Genomic DNA, 15820 nt, shown 5'->3' on the forward strand with positions numbered 1-15820 from the left:
GATTGCTGGCAGTAGCATTGCACGAATATTGGTGACTAGGCGGCGCCCTGTTATATATCAGTACAAGCTCTCCTGATATCGCAGGAAGAGGTCGTGAGTGACAGGGGCGATCCTCGGCCCTGCCTAATACGAGAAGATGGGGAAGCCAGACACAAGACAACCCCGGATCAACTTTGATAAAAAGTCTAACAAGCAGGTGGAGACAGATGCAAGGAATCAAGTTCCTGCGGACGACGCAGGCTCTGCCCAGCTGCCCGAGAAGGACGTACGATCCATGTTTAAGGAACTGAAAACAAGCCTTCAGGGCATAGACTCCAAGATGGATACCCTAGCGGAGCGCATGGACAGAATCACTCAACGGGTTGAGAAGCAGGAGGGGCGCGCCTAAGCGTGCTTGAAACGAGAGTGACGAAAACTGAAGAGGCACAGACCGAGGTGGAGAAGAAGTTGCGGGGTATAGACAAAGTATTGGAGGTGATCGAACAGAAGAATGAGGACTTGGAAGCCAGGTCGAGGAGGAACAACGTACGGATCACAGGAATTGCGGAAACAACAAACATCCAAACATGGAAAAATACATTGAGACTATGATGAGAGATCTTTTTGGCACTGACTTATCCACGATGTTCCTTGTTGAGAGGGCACATGGATCGCTGGGGACGCAACTGCGGCCAGGAGCGCCGGCGAGGCCAGTCATCGCAAGGATGCTTAACTATAGGGACCATGATACCATACTCCTAATGGCAAGAGAATAAGGCACTATCCAATACCAAGGATATTACACTGCACTTTACCCTGACTTTATATTACAGGTGCAGGCAGCTCGCACGGAATTCATCCCTGCAAAAAAAATCTTTCAACAAATTGGAACAAAATATGCACTGATATACCCGGCTAAAATGCGAATACAAAGCAATGGAAAGCCCACTTCTTTCATGGATGCCAAGGCTGCACTAACTTACGCAAACAACTGGCGAAGGAACAGAGGAAGCAGAGGAACGGACAGAGACGGGGCTGAGCGATAATGATTAAAGCACAGTGTTGGTGGTGGGTATGTAGAGGGAAGTGAACTGCTTGGCGATTTGATGCTCGTAATACCGATGGACGCGGTTAAGATTGTAGTTTTCAATAAGCGGGGTAGCCTGCATGTACTTACAACTATTGTAGACTTTCCCTGTTAAAAAAGAGGTAAGTTATGTGTAGAGAGAGATTCAAACAGAAACGGGGATTGAGGCTACTATGGCCGCACCGGTAGCCAAGTTCCTAGTGTTTATATAGTGTGGGTGCAAGTGGTCTGGGATACAGTCCCCTAGATCCCAAAAACATAAAACAAAATTCTATTTGTTTTATACATCAAATTCCACAAGTTGACCCTGCACACCAAAAACAATTAGTGAACACAATATTAATGCTCAGTCTGCATTTGTTCATAAGAGAAAAGAAATTCAAATGTTCTCCCAAGAAAGTCCAAAGTCAATTTTCTTCTTTATTCTTTCCTTTTATTCAAAATTTGTAGATAAAAACAATAGCCAACGCGTTTCGTCCGAAACCGGACTTCTTCAGGGCTACATTTAAAAAGATACAAAAATATATATATAAGCATATGTACATGATATAGAAGTTTGTGCACAAACAAGTAGACCATACAGTTTTAACAGAAAGTAACATTTACAAAACACCAGACATTTTAAGGTAGACATTATTCAGAAACAGACTTGGATTAGATCTCTTTTCCTTTCAGGGAGAACATGCATCATGACAAGAAGGTTAATCAAAACAAAAAGCAAATTTGATAATTGCTTATCACCTGGCTTTAAAAAGAAGAATGAGTGTCAAAAATAAGGTTTTATAGAAAGAGTCTTTTTAGAAAAATCTTAGCTACTTTGACCTGTAATTTTATTCAGTATACAAGTTTTATTCATAATCTAAAAGGTTTTAAATACCTTGACTCAAATATATCTTTACGCACAGCTTCCCGTCCGTCTTGAGAATTGTATTTTCAGTAAGGTTCTATAAATAAATATATCCGAATTTCAGTGATATATACATGGACATATTGAAATCCTATATAGTCTAATGACCCTCTTTTCCTTCTAGGCTTTTCACATAACATATAATTATAAGAGAGAAATCATTTTCTAGTTAGGATTCCTGATCTATTGTGCCCATTACAAAAATATAGTTCAAATAATCTAAAACAGAAAAAGTCCTATTTAGGACACCTATTGTTACACAAAGTTAAGGCAATATTAGTGGTTCAAAGATCTATAGTAAACACTTACTTCAAGTGTAGTGGAAACGGATTATGCGCTCAAGATATACCCTCAGTTCGTTATTTCCAATCAGAAAAAGAAGAATGAAGTATATGCCTGCAAGAGGGATTTATGGAGTATTAGAGTGGGACTGGGAACTGCCTACTACATAAGCGAATACATCTATTATTATGGAAAATAGAATACTTGTTGGACTGAGATACTGTCCAACAAGTGTTATCGGTAGAGTAAATAGTTGCGTGTTACAAATGTTAAACAGCATTTCACTCCAAATGTCAATGTTTTCCAAATTATCACCTCCTTATTTTACTAAGCGTTTAAGATTGCAGAAACGAAAATATCTCGTACAAACACATATACATGAGTCTTACGCGATAAGTTATTGGATAGATTACGATCATAAGTAAATGAAAAGTAGAGCAAAAATTGCCGCCATCTTAGAATGTTGGACGCATTGCAAGTCCCCTGTGAAATGCATGTAGTGCAACGCGATGATAGCGCTGCACAGAAAAGTATCAAGATAAACCCTCAAAGTTCCGGACACGAAAAAGAAACATTGAGAAGGGTTTTTAGTTACCTAAAAACGGACCCATCTAGCGCATTCCAAAATGACATCTCGAAGAATAACTCACCATATATCTGGTATCGGCGTCTCGTAAACATGCGGTCGTCTGGTCGTCTAGTGTGCTTTAAAAGGTGTTTCGGGCAAGCTATATATACCCTAAGGAGTAGTTTTCAATTACCAATTAACACAAGTAATTGGTGACAAAAAGAGCGGGCGACCACTGATTGCACAGAGATCAATACAAACGAGGCCGCCATCTTTGCCTAGTCAAGAACGACCCGAAATTAGATTTGGAAGTTAAATCGTAAACAAACAATAAGTTGATCCCCAAATAATATGAGATTACTTGATAAGATAATGTTTCTATGTAACTTTTTTAAAACAGAATGCGTCATTTTTGCATTATATAAAACCCGGACTGAAAGTCCTTTTGTTCAGTAACCATTTTAAATTGATCTAACTAATCCGAAGACCATGTTGGTATTGGTCGTAGCAGACATCTTAAGCTAGTCACATTTTTATTATAAGATGCCTGTTAATACTCACTTAGTGAATGGGCGTCGAACCCAATGTTCTTAAAAATAATAGCACTCGCGAGTTCGAATTTTATCACGCTACCAACAATATGTTTGTATGTTCAAAAGATATTGATTTATAAAGAAATATTAATTACGACCACACAGAGAGTCATTATTACATATTTTATACAATGCGCAGGATCCGTTTTTTTAGTTTATTTAGATTATTTAGGAACAATAAAAGGCCGTCTGGTTTGTTTATAGTCATCTTAAAACGATATCCAAACGGTATAACCGCATACCTCAAATATGACATCCATTAGTAGCTGGTAAAAGCAACTGCGAGAAAATGACTGAAGGGTCTAATGCAATTGCAAGATTCTTGTCATATGTTAAAGTTTGAATGGTCCCCATATATGCATTACTGACTCAAGAGTTTTCATTGGCCCGTATATATATGACTATTGTGTCTTATAGAACTCCCTAATTTGTTTTGGACCTTTAATTTTTACGTTTCTGAATTATGTCATTGCACCGATTGTGTCTTTAAAAACATAATTTTTTCTTTACATTGGCTATGCGACCATTTGAGTACTAGAGATATCTTCTTTAAACTGACGTTTTGGGTATAATCAAAAGTTTAGTGAATATAGATCCTCACCTACTGATTTTGTTTTATGCCGCCTTTTAAATAATAACCTTTTGTGAAATAACTGAAATATTTTCTTTCACAAAATATCAGCCTTTCATCATACCTCGTGAATCATAATTTTTTGAGTCTTCCATCACTAAATCTAGAAGACTCATATGACAAGAATCTTGCAATTGCATTAGACCCTTCAGTCATTTTCTCGCAGTTGCCTTTACCAGCTACTAATGGATGTCATATTTGAGGTATGCGTTATACCGTTTGGATATCGTTTTAAGATGACTATAAACAAACCAGACGGCCTTTTATTGTTCCTAAATAATCTAAATAAACTAAAAAAACGGATCCTGTGCATTGTATAAAATATGTAATAATGACTCTCTGTGTGGTCGTAATTAATATTTCTTTATAAATCAACATCTTTTGAACATACAAACATATTGTTGGTAGTGTGATAAAATTCGAACTCGCGAGTGCTATTATTTTTAAGAACATTGGGTTCGACGCCCATTCACTAAGTGAGTATTAACAGGCATCTTATAATAAAAATGTGACTAGCTTAAGATGTCTGCTACGACCAATACCAACATGGTCTTCGGATTGGTTAGATCAACTTAAAATGGTTACTGAACAAAAGGACTTTCAGTCCGGGTTTTATATGACAAAAAAGACGCATTCTGTTTTAAAAAAGTTACATAGAAACACTATCTTATCAAGTAATCTCATATTATTTGGGGATCAACTTATTGTTTGTTTACGATTTAACTTCCAAATCTAATTTCGGGTTGTTCTTGACTAGGCAAAGATGGCGGCCTCGTTTGTATTAATCTCTGTGCAATCAGTGGTCGCCCGCTCTTTTTGTCACCAATTACTTGTGTTAATTGGTAATTGAAAACTACTCCTTAGGGTGTATATATAGCTTGCCCGAAACACCTTTTAAAACACACTAGACGACCAGACGACCGCATGTTTACGAGACGCCGATACCAGATATATGGTGAGTTATTCTTCGAGATGTCATTTTGGAATGCGCTAGATGGGTCCGTTTTTAGCTAACTAAAAACCCTTCTCAATGTTTCTTTTTTGTGTCCGGAACTTTGAGGGTTTATCTTGATACTTTTCTGTGCAGCGCTATCATCGCATTGCACTACATGCATTTCACAGGGGACTTGCAATGCGTCCAACATTCTAAGATGGTGGCAATTTTTGCTCTACTTTTCATTTACTTATGATCGAAATCTATCCAATAACTTATCGCGTAAGACTCATGTATACGTGTTTGTACGAGATATTTTCGTTTCTGCAATCTTAAACGCTTAGTAAAATAAGGAGGTGATAATTTGGAAAACATTGACATTTGGAGTGAAATGCTGTGTAACATTTGTAACACGCAACTATTTACTCTACCGATAACACTTGTTGGACAGTATCTCAGTCCAAAAAGTATTCTATTTTCCATAATAATAGATGTATTCGCTTATGTAGTAGGCAGTTCCCAGTGCCACTCTAATACTCCATAAATCCCTCTTGCAGGCATATACTTCATTCTTCTTTTTCTGATTGGAAATAACGAACTGAGGGTATATCTTGAGCGCATAATCCGTTTCCACTACACTTGAAGTAAGTGTTTACTATAGATCTTTGAACCACTAATATTGCCTTAACTTTGTGTAACAATAGGTGTCCTAAATAGAAGGACTTTTTCTGTTTTAGATTATTTGAACTATATTTTTGTAATGGGTACAATAGATCAGGAATCCTAACTAGAAAATGATTTCTCTCTTATAATTATATGTTATGTGAAAAGCCTAGAAGGAAAAGAGGGTCATTAGACTATATAGGATTTCAATATGTCCATGTATATATCACTGAAATTCGGATATATTTATTTATAGAACCTTACTGAAAATACAATTCTCAAGACGGACGGGAAGCTGTGCGTAAAGATATATTTGAGTCAAGGTATTTAAAACCTTTTAGATTATGAATAAAACTTGTATACTGAATAAAATTACAGGTCAAAGTAGCTAAGATTTTTCTAAAAAGACTCTTTCTATAAAACCTTACTTTTGACACTCATTCTTCTTTTTAAAGCCAGGTGATAAGCAATTATCAAATTTGGTTTTTGTTTTGATTAACCTTCTTGTCATGATGCATGTTCTCCCTGAAAGGAAAAGAGAACTAATCCAAGTCTGTTTCTGAATAATGTCTACCTTAAAATGTCTGGTGTTTTGTAAATGTTACTCTCTGTTAAAACTGTATGGTCTACTTGTTTGTGCACAAACTTCTATATCATGTACATATGCCTATATATATATTTTTGTATCTTTTTAAATGTAGCCCTGAAGAAGTCCGGTTTCGGACGAAACGCGTTGGCTATTGTTTTTATCTACAAATTTTGAATAAAAGGAAAGAATAAAGAAGAAAATTGACTTTGGACTTTCTTGGGAGAACATTTGAATTTCTTTTCTCCTATGAACAAATGCAGACTGAGCATTAATATTGTGTTCACTAATTGTTTTTGGTGTGCAGGGTCAACTTGTGGAATTTTATGTGTAGAGAGACCCTGGAAGGTGGACGAGATATAGCGTGCCCGGCCACCCAGCCACAAGTGCAGGGCAGTTCGCTGGCGGCCCCGCGAACCCCATGGGATGATTCCCTTAATACAGCCGTACTGTGCAGCTAGTTTGCTGTTTTTGGGGGGGGCATGGGGAGGGTGGGGAGGGGTAGTTCACAACCTGATTCGGGGGTCGGTGAGGGGGGAGGTTATTTGTTGTACCATCCAGGCTGAAGCACTGAATACTACACTGAGAGATGAGGGCAAGGGCAAGCTTCTGCGGGCTCTAGGATATGTAAAGGACATTCCGAGGAGGAATCGTAAGCTTGCGGCCATGTTGCTGTTGATGGCAAAACGGCAGATAGCCATACATTGGAAAAAAACAGCACCTCCTACGATTGCCAGGAGTATAAAAGCAGTCACCTATTGTAGGGATCAATTTTCCACCTTTTGGGAATTGATGCAGAGTAGATCCCGTCCAGCTGACATTTGGGAACCCTTTGCGAGGTGGCTGAGGTCGGGGGTGGGGGGGTAGACTTATAATTGGAAACTCCACGTGGGGCGAGACATTGAATAATCATAGGTGGGATAGCTAGTTTGAGGAACAGAGTTGGAGTTCAAATGGTACAGGACAGGTCTGACACCGAAATGTGCTGGCTGCTCGTAGTCTACAGAGGCAGTTCGGAATAGAACGTTAGTAGACACTGCCCAGGAATGTCTGAAACATAGCTAGATGGGGGGTGGGGATGGTGAAGGTTTGTTACATTTTTATCATTGTACAATTGTAGTCGACATTGGGATATATGCAGACAGGAATGGTACATTTGTACGATAGCGCTGCCAGCCCGCTGGGTTGTTGGCAAATATAGCTGTGTAAAGTGCACAAAACCACATATGCCACCGGCCCATGGGATGTGGCAAAAAAAGGCTGTTTACGATCCAGTATATGCAATAAAACTTGTTAAAAAAAAGAATAGTGAACCCTAAAAGAACATGACACTGTTCACAGCCAATAGTGAACCCTAAAAGAACATGACACTGTTCACAGCCAAAAGTGAACCCTAAAAGAACATGACTCTGTTCACAGCCAATAGTGAATCCTAAAAGAACATCTTTATCCCAGCAGTGCTGCAAGCAAACAGGTCTGCGATTAGTCAAGCATGCGTTAGTTTAGCATGCAGCATTTCTCTAATCAGGTTTCAGCACCCCAGCTTAGCAACAGACATGAGCAGAGACAGCAAAATAACAGGAATGATGGATTTTTCCAAGAGACACATTAATTTTGTTTTCACGCCACGGGGCAAACAGAGCAGAGATAAGCCTCAAGCTCAGAAAACAAAATGCACCCCATGAGCTTTGAGGGAGTGGATGGCTCTGGGTGGCACAACGCGGAGATTTGAGTCTCAGTGTATACTTAATACATTTCTATACTACAAATATATCAAGTTTATATAAAAACATCAAGCTACACCAAATGCGGGCCTCACCCTGATCATTGGTTCCCACAATCTTCATAAAATCTCTAAACACTCCCTCGCATATGCTCACTATTGCTTCCCCAGAGGAGTGTGAGGGGGTTGCTTTGTGAGGGGGGGCCTGTACCAAATCGCAAAGCACTTTGTCAGATGTCACTTCCATAGCTGAAGACCTGATGGAGGTGCAGGAGCCTTCTTGTGGGTCTCTTATCACTAACTCTCTCCCGAGGGTAAGAACATCTTTTTCTGAGAACCCTGCAAGCCCGACCCCAGCGGCCAGCATAGATAGACTGCCCTTAAAAATTCTGTCATGGAACATCGCTGGGCTAGCTAATAAAGTGGCATGCCCAGATTGGGGGTCATTCATTGATAACAATGACATCTGCCTCTTCCAAGAGACTTGGGCAAGAGAGGAGGAATTTGGCTCTGGTTTTGTCTCCTTTTTTGTTCCAGCGAAGTGGGGCGGGAGAGGAAGGCCGTCAGGGGGGTTAACAATCTGGGTAAAAGTCCATCTAGGCTGTAGCATCAAGAACGTGGATACCGCCTCTGAGGATATACAATGTATCCTTTTGGAGTGGCCCAACTTATCTAAACTCGCAGTGGTTAATGTTTATTCTAGGCCGGTTAGCATGACGGCTGAGTCAAAAACAATTGACAAATTCTCTAGGTTTTTAGACAAGGATGCAATCCTTCTGGTATGTGGTGATTTCAATGTACATTTTGAGCCACTGGTAGATCAGCTAGATGGGCAGATCTTGGAAGAGGACGAAAACTGGGAAATCCCTCGGGTGGTGGGCCCACCGCCAAAATCCTGGGCGCCCTTGAATGTACAATTACTTTCCCTGACTTTAGACCATTCAATTAGGGCGTGCAATGGCCGGGTATCCCCAGATATCCCAGCCAGGTGCACCTATAACAAGCCTGGACAGAAGGCGCGCCTGGACTATATTTTTGTAGAGACCAAGGCATGGGCCAGGGTCAAGGAGTTTAGGGTAGAAGAGCGAGGTGACAGTGATCATAACGCATTAATAATACTTCTTCAGTTCCCTACTATTGCTATTTCTAACCCCCAGTGTGAGAGTGGACTGGATAATTGAACAACCCTAGCTAGTAATAGAAGAAGGATTAGATGGGATAAAGCAGTAACCCGCCCAGAGCTGTTGGCTGATATTTATGGCCATGTAGTTACGGCATTGGAAGCTGCTGGTGCTTTGCTTACCAGGGGCAGCTCCCCTTCCTTGTTTGCCGAACTGGGGGCACTGTGTCAGGCTTTGACATCTAACCTTGCAGGGATTTTTAACCCCATAGGAGGAGGGACTAGGCCAGGTAGAAAACCCTCCTGGTATAACCAAGCGTGCAGGAAGGCGAAAACTGAACTTATTCATGCTCTGAAGCATAACCAAAACAGGGACCAAATTAAAATAAAAAGGGCATCATATCGCCATATTATTCATCACGCAAAAAAAGAGTGGGAGGTGGACCACTGGGCGAAATTGGTTGCAACGCTGGCAGCGAAAGATGCCCGTAACTTTTGGCAAATTGTAAACAGAGGATCAGCTGATCCTGTGGCGGCGTGGCACTCAATATTGCCGCGGAGGTTTGGGAAGAGCATTTTGAAAACCTTTACCAGGGAGATAATGACTGTGATAACCCTGAGTGGCAGGTACTTGTCCCCCCTCACCAAAGTGGTACTAGAGGTGGTGAATTTTCCGTTGGGGAGGTGGAGATGGTGGTTCTAAGTTTACCGTCAGGGAAAGCCCCGGGGCTGGATAGAGTTCCTGGTGACCTTCTAAAACACGAACCCGGGGTATGGGCACCTTATCTAGCATCTGTGTTTAACGCAATATGGGGAGGCATGTCGGTCCCTGATACTTGGCTGGGGGCAGAGATCGTCCCTATTTTCAAAAAGGGGTCGCCTTTGCTCCCAGCCAACTATAAGCCAATTAGTCTTATTGACGTGCCTCAAAATCATTTTGCTAGGCTAATTCTAAATCGCATTATTAGATTGGACCGAGGAACAATCCATTCTGAGCCCCTATCAAGCCGGGTTCAGAAAGAATGTATCCACAACAGACCAAATTTTCCGCTTGAATATGCTCTACTGGAAGGTTGTGAAGGCTGGTGGAGGTTCACTCTATACAGTCTTTGTAGACCTCCGCGCAGCTTTCGACCTAGTCCCACGCCGGAAGCGGAGGACTGTAATAGGTGAACTAGGGATCCCGGCCTCACTTATGAATATCTTGATCCGCCTCCATGCAGGAAATTATGCCCAGGTCAGATGTGGTAGTGCTGGGTCTCTAACAGCTCGATTCCCCATTGGCAGGGGGGTAAGACAGGGTTGTGTCTTGGCACCGACCCTGTTCTGCCTCTATGTCAACGGGGTAATCGCACACCTGGAGTCCGTAGCGGATACCGATGCAACAAAGCTTGCAGGGTCCAAGATTCCCGCAATTATGTTCGCGGACGATACCCTGCTATTATCAAAAACGCTGATGAGTATCCAGCGAGTCCTGGACGGGTTTGTTTCCTTTTGTCAGGACCGGGGTCTTGAAATCAACACCACAAAAACTAAATTTATGATTTTTAACCCGCCTGTTAAAACCCGTCCAAACCATGTCATAGAGGGAGTACAGCTTGAAAGGGTCTATACCTTTGACTACCTCGGCCTGACCCTCAATGAATCATTTAACTGGGTTCATCACCAAGTAAGATCACAACTTAAGCTGACCCAGATAGCCGGGGTCATTTTGAAACTGTTGAATAAATCATCAATTAAGCCGCTTGGCCCCCCTCTTGAAATATATAAACTGAGAGCACGTGGGGCTGTGACCTACGGGGCGGAGCTGTGGGGATTCAAGGTTGCCCCAAGAATTGCAATTACGGAAAACAGATTCCTTAGGCAGATGGTAGCTCTACCTCCAAGCATGCCCTTGGTCCCATTGAGACTTGACCTGGGCCTACGGCCGATAGAAGAAGAGCTGGCCCTAAGACCATTAACTTTTTGGAGGCGGCTCTGGGTCTCTCCGGAGTGGAGTGTATACAGGGGAGAGTTAACTGAGATTTTGCGATTAACTAATGTTGCTAAATTACCCTGGTTTAAGCATGTTAGAGGGGAACTTGAGAACCTAGGTCTTGAGGCAACGTGGTCCGACCCGGAGCAAGAATGTGCAGGGATTTCGAGATTGCAGCTGGTTCAGCTATTCCGGGAAAATAAAAGGGCGCGTTTACTCTCACACACTCTACAATACCAGGTACATATTAGCAATTCTTCAAAGATCAATATCAATCAATTATCAATAATGCCATAGATATTCTTTTTGACCTATTTGAAAATAGGTCAAAAAGAATATCTATGGCATTATTGATAATTGATTGATATTGATCTTTGAAGAATTGCTAATATGTACCTGGTATTGTAGAGTGTGTGAGAGTGTTTGAGTGTTTTGTATAAAAGAGTGCATGTGAGAATGTTGGGTAGGGGAGTGTTTTAAATGTATATAATGTGTTTCATATTTTGTATGTTATATGTTTTTGCAAACTAAAAAAATGACTCAGAGAAAAATCAAAAAACTCAAATGAAGTAAAAATAAAATAAAAACTAAAGATTCATTCAATGGACTTAGATCTTCTCACTTTTTGCTTCAATCAAGGGTGAGGTTTGGATTTTGTGAGAAACAACTAAAGGCAGCATTGGCGTTCTTCCTACAATGGCGGCACGGCTCTCTCCCCTGTGAATTGCCCAGGTTGTAGTGCCAATTTAGAAAGCGAGGTCCATGTTGTCTTTTTTTGCCCTGCCTACCTTAATCCAAGGAGGAGGTGGGTTGCCCCGTTATGTAAAAACCTGGGGCTAACTCACTGTGCCCAAGCATACAGGATTCTTAAGTCCGATCTCTCGTCGGTTGTGGTCTTTGCTTTAACTAAGAACTTAGCAGCAATGTGGAACATTAGGAGGTCACTGTTAGTTACCCTCTGAGATTTGAATTGCGGCTACTTGACTGGACCACAGGGGGTTGCACCCTACTATCTCTCTGTTGGGGTACGAGGGACTATGTATTATGCACTTTTCTATCGTCTAATGTACATGGATTTGTTGAATTGTTTTAACTTTTTAATCCTTGTTTTAACTATTTTAGATGTAATAAATGTTTGTAATTCTTCTTTTATGACAAACAAATTGTCGAAATAAAGAAATAAAGAAATGGGCTTCCCCATATCACCACGTTACTACAGTCCCAGGTGCCAACACCACTATTCTCAAACCCCAGTGTCATTATTCCAACATCTCAATCCTTCAATTCCAACCACTTCCACGAACCAATCTTTAATCCTGCTATTGCAATACCCCAAATTCTCATACTCTAAATCCACTATTTGCATACCCCAATCCTCAGTACCACTATTCCTGTACACTGCTGAACCCCATTATTCCCATGCCTCCATTCTTAGTTCTTCTATTCCAGTACCCCAAAACTCTGAACTTTATTCCCCTGTCCAGTGCTCATGCACACTATTGAAACCCACCTTTCCAAGGCCTGCATTCTTAGTCCTACATCACAAACCCTTACTTCTCACTTTTTGTATCCCCTAATGCTCCCATGCCACTACTCTTCCTTCCTACCATTCTTTTACCTGTGATCATCACTGAAATCAAGTTATTTGAGTGGGGGAAAAAAAGAGGATGATGCTCCCAGGGTCCGGCAGACCCGATACATATGTTTTATCATTGTAGCGCACATAGGAATATAGGTACAGAGATTGAAAGATTGTGAGAGGGGCTGCTAGGGACTAGAGTTACCCTATCCCCTACCCTTGTGATCCTGGGCAGTGATTCTAGTCTGAGATTGAAAACGGAGTAGTAATCTTTTGTATTTATCTGCGTGGCTGTTTTTAAAATAATATTGGCTGTGGGCTGGAAAGACTCTACGGCTCCCTCATTTCAGATGGGTTGTCAAGATTACTCGGGATCCATAACATGGAAGCAGCACTATACTCCCGATGGGTATAGGAGGATGCGGGAGCAAGGTCTGAACATCTGGGCCCCACTCAAAAACTGGAGGGAAGCTAGATTTTAAAACGTTTTCTAATAGGATATGGATAATGACATTTTGTAGGTATTTTACTGTATATTCCTGTGCTTTTAACATTGTAATGTACTTCTGAGGAATCTATTATGGCTTAAACTCAAATGTATCGTATTGTAATCATATGGAAGTTTTAACGCTAGGTTTTGTAATGACTGAATATTTTTTATGCACCAGAAATAACAATAAATATATTTAAACAAAAAAAAAGAAAAGGTAACCTTTTGTGTCACTGTTGTAACTTACTGTGTCACACAAGCAGAATTATGTATTGTATTATGCTTTGTTGAATGTTTATGGGTCCTCCAATGCTACACAGTTCTGCACAGTATATAATGACACAAAACACTTGTAGTGCCTACACAACACCCCTGTGATATTGAGCAAATCAGGTAATCTCCCGATACAAGAAAAATAATTAAAATATGACATTAAGCAAAACATCATTTCACAAAAAAAGCAATAGCGCCCATGTTCACGTCTTAGGGAAATACATTTAGAAGCAGGTAACATCTGTTGTTACATTAAAAGCAGATAAAATCTGTTGTCAGAATAAATATCCATTTCAAATGAGAAAAGGGCTTATTTGAAGTGTGGGTTGCATAGTAAAAACATAGTTACAAATGGCAAAAGGTTCAACAAGGACAACGGGGTAGAAGAAAAAAAAGAAAAGTTGTGCCTCAATCACAGGGTGAACTGAGCAAGGACAGCAATTAAGCTGAAGCAATCAGTACTTGGTCAATGCTCCAGCCAAAAGAAGAGGAAGTGAAGCCAGCACAAGCTAGCCAATTAGAAGACAGAAAATAAGAGGGACAATGAAGCCAATGAATGTTAAGCAATGGGCAGGCTGCAAGCCCTTTGTGTGTGCACAATAACCCTTGCAAGAAAAAAATGAACCTTATTCTAACATTAACCTGAATTTTAAAAACTTAAATATATTTTTAATTTAAAATGAATAAATGATATTAATATCAAGGCTGAATGTGAACTAAATCTATTAAAAGTAAGATAATAGGTAACATTATTGTATTACTTTCTCTAAGCCATAATTAATATAAAATTAAATTCATTTTCTTTAATTACAGTAAAACTAACCTTAACCCAAATCTTGATGAAACCAAACGTGTATTACTTTAAATTTATTAAAAACAATATTTTGCCGCTAGAGCGTCTCAAACGAGACATACGTCACAGGGAAACACTAGCGCTGACCCTGATAGCCCTACTGCGGCCCTATACATTCAGGAAAATACACCATATGTAGTGACACCCTCCTACTTCAAAGCTATCGCAGCACAGGTCTCCAGTCTACTGTGGGGCAATAAACCAGCACGTATTGCACAGGCCAAGCTAGAGCTAGTGCGTGGTTAGTGTGACAGTGGGATAGCACTTCCAGATATAAAACGTTATTATTGGTCCGAACAATTAAAAGTGATTAATCAATGGATACATCTCCCACAGTCTGACCCGGCACTACAGGCGGACAAGGCGCAGTTGGGTGGGAGGGACATGTTAGCCCCCCTTTATGATAAAAAATTGACACAGACAAAGTTTGGACCACTACGGCATACCCTGGGATTGTGGCATACAGCTCAAACAAGATTAGGGTGGCAGGGAGTGATAACCCGGCTTACGCCGTTATGGGACACAAAACGGTTCGGAAACCTCAGACACAGTAAAGGGTTTGACTGTTGGGCCAACATTGGGATATCAACGGTCGGAGATATGTGGCAGAAGGGGGAAGTGCTTTCCTTTGAAAGCTTACAACAGCAGTATGAACTGGCCCCCTCGGAACTGTTCAGGTACACACAGATACGGCACGCTCTGGTGAGGGCATTATCAACTGGCTCAGAGGTCCCAGAGGCATCCCCAATGGAAGATAGACTGTTGACAGACTAACCTACCGTAAACTTGTAAATAACCTCCCTGACCCAACGGGGCCACTGAGGGATAAATGGGCACACAACTTTGCTGAAATCGACGACTCAGAATGGCAGGAAGCATTAGCATCCCCGAGGTAGGTGGGTATACCTTCACGACTTCGACTGGTGCAATTACGTATTCTACACCGCTCCTACTACACCAGACACACCTTGCATGCAATAGGAAAGGTTGCGCATCCCTACTGCCTGAGAGGATGCGGGGAAGAGGGGACCTTTTATCATACCATATGGGACTGCCCCAGGATAGCGGAATATTGGACACAGGTGCTGAGAACAATTTCGCAGGTGGTAGAGGTATCACTGCTACCTGAGCCCAGGCGCTGCTTGTTAAACATAGGGGAGCCTAACGACCTCACGCACTTGGGGAAAAAATGGGTTACATTGGGCATGACGGTGGCAAAAAGAAATATAGCGCAAAAGTGGGGTGGCGTGGATGGACCTACCCTAGCACAATGGAATAAAGATATGGACGCAACCATGATAGATGAGAGGGTGGTGTACAGTAATAGAGGATGCCCTAAAAAGTGGGGAAAAATATGGGGTGCATGGAATAATACAGAGGGGGAATTTGTGATCCTCCGTCAGATCGTGAAGACAGTGACTCTGACCCAGAGGAGGACTGATGCCTCGGTATGGCAAAACAGAAGTTGGGTCTCCGGTGTTGTGAAAATAGTAATATTGTATATTTGTGACTTTATAATACTTACTGCTGATTTTAAGAGTAGGATACCGAGATGTGAGGCATGTTTATGCTCCAGA

General features: G+C 41.2%; 1 protein-coding gene across 1 annotated transcript in view; it reads right to left on the minus strand.

Moving 5' to 3' along the window:
* Window positions 1–15820, minus strand: part of TRAPPC9 (trafficking protein particle complex subunit 9) — a 2581727-nt gene that overhangs the window by 2019458 nt on the left and 546449 nt on the right. The window lies entirely within an intron of this gene.

This window comes from Lissotriton vulgaris, chromosome 4_1 (assembly GCF_964263255.1).
Source record: "Lissotriton vulgaris chromosome 4_1, aLisVul1.2, whole genome shotgun sequence".
Classification (NCBI taxonomy): Eukaryota; Metazoa; Chordata; class Amphibia; order Caudata; family Salamandridae; genus Lissotriton; species Lissotriton vulgaris.